Below are 10,898 nucleotides of genomic sequence, written 5' to 3'. Positions count from 1 at the left end.
GACGGACAGACCTCTACAGGCTAGTCAATGGCACCCTGTTTGCCATTAGATATCAGGATGAAATCTTTGGACCCATTGTCAGACCCTACGCTGTGCAGTGGGTCCTGGGTTCCTCCTGGTGCACGACAATGCCTAGCCTCATGTGGTTAGAATATGCATGCAGTTCCTCGAGGATGAAGAAATTGATACCATTGAATGGCCCCTATGCTCGCCTGACCTAAATCCAATAGAACACATCTGGGATATCATGTTTCGGTCTATCCAACATTCCCAGGTTGCACCTCAGACTATCCAGGAGCTCGGTGATGCCCTGGTCCAGATCTGAATACCCCAGGACACCCCAGATACTTGATTCATCCGAATATTTGCTCGTATGTCCTCATCTCCAATTGTCAACAGTCCATCAGTGAGGTTTACACACCAACCAGTGATAGGTGTCCAGCACTGAACTTGTCTCTGCCAAGTAAACAAGAGAACCCCAAATGCACAGACCTTTGAGTCATCTCCATGAATTATTCTTTTCCAAGCTGATTCATTTTTCTACAGTTGAACCATGCAGTTCCTAGAATATGTAGCAGCAAAGCCAATGTACTCCAGCCAATCAAAAGAACAGGAACAGAGCCAGGCTTGGCTACGTAGGGTACAACAGTTAGGGTCCATAGTTTTCCATACTTGGTTCTCTTTAACGATGAGTCTGCTTTGTTGTAACAGTTTCAGTACGTTAGAGAAAATTTGTCACCTCCGCCTCACAAGGATAAACATCTTATATATGGGTAAGGGTGCTGTTGACCATGTAGGGATGTCGACTGTTAGAGGTATTTTCTGCTTCCCGATGTGATCTTTATCGCAAAGATTATTCAGGCTCCTTATTTTAGCAAGAGTAAAGTTTTTACAGGTCACACCACTGTCTTTAATTAGACTGAATAATAAAGTTGAGTTCATTATCCTTGGCTTTTCTCCTTGTTTAAATTCTTGAAGTCCTTGGCTCAGGTATTTACTCAAAAAGTTCCCTATCATACCACATACCATAGATTTGAATACATTATTAGTTTTAAGCATTTTATTCAGTGCATTCACCGCCATTTGAATGTTTTGCAAATCTGCAGCAATGGTGTGAATATTCTGAATGTCAATTTTCATTTCAGCTAGAGTGTTAAAATCCACTCTTCCCCTTTTAATTAATATCTACTGTAATCCACCCACAGAATTTTGTTCTCTTATATATAAACTCTCTATGTCAGCCCTATTTCAAATTGAACTACCCAAACTGAGTCCTGATATTATATCAGTACCTAGATCCTTCTTTGAAACTTTCTTAAAACTGAGCCCTTGTGTAGCATCCCAAAATAAGTTTAGATGAATTTGAAAGACAGTTTTAAACCATGTTCTCATTGATTCTGGACAACTCTCTGAAATGTTAAATAATGTAAAATTCAACAACAATGGTAATGACATATAGGAAACATTGATATGTACAAAAGTTTGAGTCCGGTCAATAAAAAGTTCATGTTCTGTCCACTGTAAAATCGATGGACAGTTTTTAGAGTTAATTACAAAAAACCTCCTGTGCTCACAAGGACTCCTACCCTATAACCATAAGCTGCTGACACTAAGCTTATACCCAAAATAAGTGAATGAACAGTGCAAAAATTATGAGTGCAGCGCTAATTAGTATGTAATAGAACCGTAATACAATATATACTCAATCCCCAAAATAAATCCAAGATACTCAATACATATACAGTGTCATGCATGTATTCCCTCATGGGGAATATCTCGTGCAAAAACGTGAAAATAAAGTAATATATAATATAATAACATATATACTAATAATAAACAGTGCCACACAAAAAGTGCACAAAGGAATGAACGATAGTTCAAATACGAGAAAAGTCCAAAGATAATAATAATAATACTGATGATGCTGTGCTTAATGATGAACTTCACACTCCACTCTTCATGCAAAATTATGTGCAGTGTACATGATTCACATGTGACAATCCTTAACAGCCAAAATGCCCCCTCACCTCCTTCCTTAGACCCCAAGGGGCCAGCACGCTTTCAGGATCACACGATCCTATCAGTATGGATCACTCTCTAGAAAATATCTTCCTCCTCCAGCGTCCACCAGTTTAGCAGCCAGCTCCTCCCAGGGTCATAGTAAGACACAAGCAGAGACCCTCCATAGTGCAACCAGTAATTTTATTGGCAATAGGTATAAAAAGTAGATTTCCACTCACAAAACGATGAATCTTCCAGCCTCCTACCACATGCTATGGGTGTACTGCATGGGTAATACACAGGGTGTTCCAATATGGCCCCCACGCCGGAAATGACGTACACCCATAGCATGTGGTAGGAGGCTGGAAGATTCATAGTTTTGTGAGTGGAAATCTACTTTTTATACCTATTACCAATAAAATTACTGGTTGCACTATGGAGGGTCTCTGCTTGTGTCTTACTATGACCCTGGGAGGAGTGGAAGTGGAGTGTGAAGTTCATCATTAAGCACAGCATCATCAGTATTATTATTATTATCTTTGGACTTTTCTCGTATTTGAACTATCGTTCATTCCTTTGTGCACTTCTTGTGTGGCACTGTTTATTATTAGTATATATGTTATTATATTATATATTACTTTATTTTCACGTTTTTGCACGAGATATTCCCCATGAGGGAATACATGCATGACACTGTATATGTATTGAGTATCTTGGATTTATTTTGGGGATTGAGTATATATTGTATTACGGTTCTATTAGATACTAATTAGCGCTGCACTCATAATTTTTGCACAGTTTTTAGAGTTGGTGACCGTAATATAGAGGATTTTTGTATAGACTTCATCTCTCATATCATGAGGGCTATAGGATATAATACCTTCTTTAAACATAGTGAAATTTCTTTCTAAAATCATTTGCATTTGTAATTCATTCTTTGTATTCACTAGCATTATATTGGTACTCCTGTGATGATCACTTTCTTCTGGGTAAGTCCAAACAGCATATTCCACAAACTAATAAGATTTTGGCATCATGATCTCACATCTAACCACTATCCATTCCCCCACTAAGCCCTTTACAGTGTCCCCATGCATCTGGATGCCTTCTGAGTTCTCTAAAACTGTAAGTTCTGTAGTATGATCCTCTATACTTCTTTTATTTTGATCATATTCCCCCACTAGTAGGCAGTTTAATCCTCTAATTTGACACTTCTCAACCCTGATATTTATGATGTAAATTAGGAGAGTGATTAAAGCTGATGTCATCACATATTTTAATAGAGCAGACTTGTTCCTGTTCAGGAAGGATGTCTTCATTTTGGTGTGGTCTTCTGGCCTTCACATTACTCTTGGGACCCGAAAGACAATCTGAGGGAAAAAGTTAGACCCTATTCTCATCCATCAAATCCGTTTTTCCTTTAAATGCTTTAATCTGACATGCATGACTCCATCTTGACTCTCTCAAATCTAAGAAGTAAACAGAGGGCCCAGTTTTGTCTATGACGGTATAAAGGCCCTTCCACCTTTCCTTAGGAAATGGGTAAAACCCAAAAAAGTCCTGTAACATTGCTCTATTTCCAATTTGGTATTCACTAGTGTCTCCCATTGCATTGCATTAAACCACTGCTGTGAGCTTTTATGGGTACATTCAGTAGTGGCACATACCGCTTTATGCACTGCAAGTACTTGATCCTTTAAGATTCCTACCCATGATTCTGATAATGACACAGTTTCTAATACTGCTAGAACTGGGTTTATCAGATGTTCCCATGTTCTCATTGTTCTGTTGAGCAGAGCTTCATAAGGGGCAAAGCCTATGGACATGCAAACTCTGGAACAAATGGTTGTCAGAACAAAAGGTAGTTTCTCATCCCAATCTGTACCTTGCTCATGTACAACCTTTCTAAGAGCATTTTTAATTGTCCTATTCAATCGCTCAACCTGTCCTGCAGATTCTGGGTGATAGAAGATGTGACATTTTTGGATAACACCGAGGAGATTACATGTCTCCTGCATTACATTACCCAAAAAAGCTGGTCCATTGTCACTGTTTAAAACTTTTGGTATCCCCACCGACTAAATATTTATTTTACAAAGATCCTTGAAGTTGTAGTAGCCATACAGTTTTTTGGTAGGGAAAGCTTCGACCCAGTGACTGAAAGCATCCACAACAACCAGCAAATATTTGTTCTGATGAGCAGTGGTAGGTAATTCCCCCTTGTAATCAATCTGTATTCGTTCCCATGGTCCCATGGGAGCTTGTCTCATCAGTGCCCCTCTCCTCTTCCTATTTGTCGGATCATGCCTGGCACACATCAAACATGATAATATATAATCCTGCATATGTTGTTTATTTTGAGGCCACCATGCTACGTGATCTAATCTCTTTAAAGCTAAAGGAAGTTTGGGGTGTCGACCAACAGGAGACCCATGAATCCATGTAAGAATGTCTTTCCTCACACCTTTTGGGGCAACCCAGTAATTTTTGTAAGTTATCAAAAGACCATCCTTCACTTGCACTTCTTGACCTTCAAATTGTATAGGTCCAGTCCCACACACTCTTTTCAGCTGAGCTCATCCTCATCCTGTTCTTGTATTTTACCCAACTCATATGTCCGTTCTTCAATTCCCTTTACCTTGGCACATGTGAGGGCAGACACTGGGAATGACAAAGTACTCTCTATATGCAGCCTCCTTTGCTAATCTGTCTACCGTGTTGTTCCAGTAGTGCTTAGTTGTTTGTTTTCTCTACAACTAGGAGCATGCCCTGACATTGTCAGGCATGCATACAAGCACATGGGGGCCATACAAACTACTGAGTACAATTTTGAGTTGCTGCAATGAAATTTCAGCAAAATGAACTAGTCTGCTGCATAATTTTTTCACTTTGATTTTCAGGGTGTTTTTTAATTCAGTCCTCTGTAAGTTGATAATGTTCATTTCCATCAAACGATGGGACATCCTTACGTTCCTAACACATTACCCAATCCATATCAGTATAGATGTCCAGCATGATATTTTTCCCCACTGAGATCTGATGTGTTTTCAAAGTGTTCCTTTAATTTTTTTGAGCAGTGTACATACTGTACATACACAGTATGTATACATGTGTGTTTGAACTTTATTATGCACACCCTAATGCAATTGGTTGTGCATACCTATGTCTCCAACTGTTGCTTCTTGTTGTAACTGATATTTTCCATCTCCAACTCTGATCCACTAAGCACTAAGCAGTGTATTCAGCTGGTGTTTCCAGTTGCTCCTTGCCACAGCTCTGAAGCTTGCCACAGTCGTTGCATCTGGTGTGATCCACCTGTCAGCTGCTTGCTGAATACACTGCTCCTGTTATGCTCCTGGTATGCTCTGCCTACCAACTTTGTTTATGTATATATATATATATATATATATATATACAGTGCTCAGCATAAATATGTATACTCCTTTTGAAAAGTAAGATTTTAATGAATATCTAAATGAACACAAGAACAATTACCAATATTTTGACAAAACTGAGCTTTAAAGAACATTTGTTTAGCTCATTACATGAAAGAAAGGTTAATAATATAACTTAGATTATAAGAACTTCAGTTTTACTCAAATTAGTTGATGCAAAAAATGAGTATACCCCACAACAAAAACTACTACATCTAATATTTTGTATGACCTCCATGATTTGTAAGGACAGCACCAAGTCTTCTAGGCATGGAATGAACAAGTTGGCGACATATTGCAACATCTATCTTTTTCCATTCTTCAAGAATTACCTCTTTTAGAGCCTGGATGCTGTATGGAGAGTGATGCTCAACCTGTCTCTTCAGAATTCCCCATAGGTGTTCGATTGGGTTCAGATCAGGAGACATACTTGGCCACTGAATCGCTTTCACCATGTTCTTCTTCAGAAATGCAACAGTGGCCTTAGATGTGTGTTTTGGATCGTTGTCATGTTGAAAAAATGCATGAAGACCAAGGGCACAGTGCAGCTCTCCGACACCAACAGCACTCATACAGCCCCACAGAAGGACACTGCCACCACCATGTTTCACTGTAGGCACCATGCATTTTTCTTTGTACTCCTCACCTTTGCGATGCCATAGAGTTTTGAATCCATCAGTTCCAAAAACATTTATCTTGGTCTAATCACTCCAGAGTACAGAGTCCCAGTAGTCTTCTTTTTTCAGTATGGCCCTGGTAAATTCTAGGTGGACTTTTTTGTGCTTGGTTTTAGGAGAGGCATCCTTTGTTGATGACACACATGCATGCCATTCCTCTGCAGTGTGCACCATATTGTGTCATGGGAAACAATCACCTCAGTTTGGCTTTCTACAATTTGGCTAACTGCAGTGAACTTACACGCCGATTTTCTTAAACCCTTCTCATCAGAAGACGCTCCTGTCGAGGTGTTAACTTTCGTGGGCAGCCTGGACGTCTCTGTGAGATGGTTGCAGTTCAATCTTTGTTAAATTTTTGTTTTACTTTTGCTTTAATATTCTGTCTGATAAGTAAAGCTTTTCTGATATTCTTGTAGTCTTCACCTTTCTTGTGTAAAGAAATTATTTTCTTTCTCAGGCCTTGTGACATTTCTCTTCCATGTGGTGCCATTGCTGACAACATGAAATGGGAAGGGCTTTTCTTTTTTGAGTAAAGCCCTTTTATAACCAACTGTCTGCTGGACACCTGTTTAATGAATAATTAGACTCACCCGTAGTTGAATTCTTGTTAATTAGGATTTTTTTTGTCTAAAATTTAGCTTTTAGTTCCTAAGACTTTCATTGGGGTGTATTCATTTTTGTAGCATGGGCTTGAATTAATTTGTTAGGAAAAATAATTTTTCATGTGTGTAAATTAACAAATCTTGTATGCAATCAATGGCCCTTATTTGTGAGAGTATTTTGTAGTATAGAGTCCCAGAGAAAATGTTGATTCTGAAAGGAAAGCAAAGGTTTTCATACAAATCTGTTCAGGTGTACTCATTTATGCTAAACACTATACAGTGAAGGAAATAAGTATTTGATCCCCTGATGATTTTGAATGTTTGCCCACTCACAAAGAAATGATCAGTCTAAAAATTGAATGGTAGGTGTATTGTAACACTGAGAGACAGAATAGCAACAAAAATTCAAAAGAAATGCATGTCTAACAAATTATGCACTGATTTGCATGTTCATGAGGGAAATAAATATGTAATCCCCTTCACAAAACATATAGTTACATAGTTAGTCTGGCTGACAAAAAAGACAAAAGTCCATGCAGTTCAACCATAGAAAAAAAAAAAGTTATAATCCTACACCCACAGTTGATCTAGAGGAAGGCAAAAAAAACCCCAGCAAAGCACAATCCAATTTGCTCCTGCTGGGAAAAAAAATTCCTTCCCTATCGTCCGAAAGGCAATCAGATATTCCCTGGATCAACTTTACTGAAAAATTTTAGTATCCAGTTATATTCTGTGTATCTAAGAAACAATCCAGGCCTTTATTGAAGCAATCCACTGAGCTGGCCAGAACCAACTTTTGATGGAGTCCATACCACAATTTCACAGCTCTCACTGTGAAGAAACCTTTCCGTGTTTGGAGATTAAATTTATTTTCCTCCAGACATAAAGAGTGCCCCCTTGTCCTCTGTGATGACCTCAGGGTGAATAACTCTACACTGAGTTCACTATATGAAACAATGATGTATTTATACATGTTGATCATATCCCCCTTAATCTGCTCTTCTCAAGAGAGAATACATTTAGTTCCTCTAATCTTTCCTCATACTGTAGCTGATCTCCTCCATGCCTCGTATCAGTTTAGTTGCCCTTCTCTATACTTTCTCAAGTTCCCCAATGTTCTTTTTGTGAATTGGCGCCCAAAACTGAATTCCAGATGAGGTGTTACTAATGATTTGTACAGGGGTAATATGATATCTCTCTCTCTCTGGAGTATATACCTCTTTTAATACAAGAGAGGATTTTGCTCGCTTTAGAAACTGCAGCTTGGCATTGCATGCCATTATTAAGCTTGTGACCTATCAGAACTACCAGATCCTTCTCGACCATTGATTCCCCCAGTTGTACTCCCCCTAGTATGTGTGATGCATGCATATTCTTAGCCCCCAAGTGCATAACCTTACATTTATCAACATTAAACCTCATTTGCCACATAGTTGCCCAATTAAACAGTGCATTGAGGTTGGCTTGTAAGTTGAAGACATCCTGTAAGGATGTTATTCCACTGCACATCTTTAATCTCAGACCCTTTATTGTTTATAAATATATTAAAAAGTAAGGGACCCAACACTGAACCCTGGGGTACACTACTGATGACCCCAGGCCATTCAGAGTATGAATCATTAACCACTACTCTTGAATATGATCTATTAGCCAGTTTTCTAACCATTTGCATATGGATTTTTTCAAGCCTGTAGACTTTACCTAAAACATTAGCTGTGTGTGGGGAACTGTGTCAAACGTTTTTGCAAAATCCAGATATACCACAGCCACCCCTCTGTCTAACATTTTGCTCACCCCCTCATAAAAAGAAATCAGATTTTTTTGACAACTTCTGTCTTTCATGAATCCATGCTGTCTGTTGCTTTAAATATTTTTTCCAGCAAGAACTCATCTATGTGGTCTTTTATTAAACCCTCCAGTATCTTCCCAACTATAGAAGTTAAACTAACAGGTCTATAATTACTTGGTAAAGATTTTGACCCCTTTTCAAATATTGGCACCACATTGGCCTTAAGCCAATCCAGTGGCACTGTGCCAGTTATTAAAGAGTCCCTAAAAATTAGAAACAATGGCTTTGAAATGACAGAGTTCAATTCTTTAAGGACCCGTGGATGTATGCCATCCGGTCCAGGTGCTTTATTCACCTTTATACTGTCTAAATATTTTTGGATAATATCAATTGTGAGCCAATGTGGATCATCTGGAGTTGTGTCAATACCATGTCCATTATGGACAAGAGCTCACCCATGCTCCTTTGTATACACAGAGCTGAAGACGGTATTAAATAAATTTGCCTTCTCTTTGTTCCCAGTCACCCACTTTAGATTATTTTGTAAAGGGCCTACATGCTCGGACCGAACCTTTATACTATTAATACATTTGAAGAATTTTTTGGGGTTGGTCCTGCTATCTTTTGCAATCTGTTGTTCACTTTCAATTTTTGCGGCCTTTATTACTTTTTTGCATATTCTGTTATATTCTTTGTAATGTTTAAACGATGATAGTGTTCCTTCATTTTTTTATATTGAATAAAAGCTCTTTTCTTATTATCTATAGCCTTTTTAACTTTGGCTGTAAGCCACATAGGTTTGATTTTTAGCCTTTTAAACTTGTTGCCCATGGGAATATATTTTGCAATGTGTTCACATACAGTCTTTTTGTAGAACTCCCATTTCTGTGTTGTGTTCATCAGTGCCAATTGAAGAAAATTAATTATATCAAATTTATAATTCGGCAATTATATTGATGGCAAGCTTGCAAAATATTTGGTTTTTATGATTAATCATAATTAATATTAAAATGTTTGAATGGTCGCCTAAGGCCGATGATAGTGTTTATTTCTTCAGATATAGCTGAGACAGAAAAATATGACGGGAGTTATAAGCTGAGCTAGCTAACCAGCTGAAAGCTGAGTGTTCTATAATAAGGCATAGCTGGTTACAGGACTCTGGGAAAATGTCAAGGGTGTTAGAAGTGACTCAAAATAGAATAAGTATAACATTATGTATTTTAACAGTATCTGTGTGTATTTAGTTTGATTTATAAGTTGGTAATATTGTTACATATGTAGATTAGTGGTTATACATTATTGTAATGTTGTAAAGATTCGTTTTTAATTTATATTATCATTTAAATATGAGTAGCTGAGGTTACATCACCAGTTTATTATGGACATCACATATGTACCTGTCAATCAAATGGCCATATATGTAGCGTTCCCTCCCTTCTATGAAATTACTCTGCTAAGCAGTATTGATTTCCATATAGGGTCCCAAGATCACAAGTTATGACGCTTATTTGCTTTATAAAATCACCTTAAGGGACAGTCTAAATTGGACACACATTCATACACAATCACACACACATACGGCTGTCCAAACAGACACGCATAAGAACATTCTGAGAAGCTGGAACAGGTGTGTGCTGCAAGACAAGAAATAGTCATTAACGTCACTTCCTTCTTCTTGCTCGGACTCAGCTGCGTTGAGCAAGACAAGACCACATGAAGGACAAACAGCACATGGCCAGACAGCCGTGACAATAATGGTGACTTATCTTTAAACTTCTGCTTGATATTTCTAGTTTTATCTACATGGAACTGTTCATGATACGCTTTACATTGTTATTTTAAGCCATTGTGTGATATAATAAAATCACACTTTTATTTTTTATTTCAACAGCTCTTTCATTCATAATCGCCTCAAGACACTAAAGAAGTATTATATGTGTCAAAAATCCAACATTTTGGTGAGCCACCCTCCGCCACATTTTTTCTCCAGTTTTCCATTCCTTGATAAGGGGAAGTAATCACAGTTTTTTGGTCAAGTCTGAATGTTAGAAGATATGTGGGGGATGAAAAAAAAAAAAATGACTAGAGATAAGACACAGCAAAAGCAAAGACTGGGGGGAGGGGGGGAACAACACTCACAGAGGGAGTCATAAAACTGTTGGATAAAGATTGAGGAATCCATGTCCACATTAAGGCCCTTATCTCTTGTGTCAAATAGAATTATCATTCTTAGTTCCAAAGTTTTTTTTTCCCTGAATGGATTTCCTTTAAGAACTAAAATATTGAGGTCTCCCATAGTGTGGTCTGGTTGTGCGAAATGATGTCCCATAGGTGTGCAAAAGTCATCTTCTTTATGTTCCTTGATGGTATGTCTGTGCAAATTCATCCTTGTTTC

General features: G+C 38.1%; 1 pseudogene; it reads right to left on the bottom strand.

Moving 5' to 3' along the window:
* Positions 1 to 282: 282 nt before the first annotated feature.
* LOC149457494 (uncharacterized) lies at positions 283 to 3,320 on the bottom strand (annotated as a pseudogene).
* Positions 3,321 to 10,898: the final 7,578 nt, after the last annotated feature.

This window comes from Staurois parvus, unplaced genomic scaffold (assembly GCF_062004578.1).
Source record: "Staurois parvus isolate SC_StPar_1 unplaced genomic scaffold, SC_StPar_1.0 ptg000318l, whole genome shotgun sequence".
Taxonomy (NCBI): Eukaryota; Metazoa; Chordata; class Amphibia; order Anura; family Ranidae; genus Staurois; species Staurois parvus.
The sequence above is the reverse complement of the archived record's forward strand: the minus strand, read 5'-3'. Positions and strand labels throughout refer to the sequence as shown.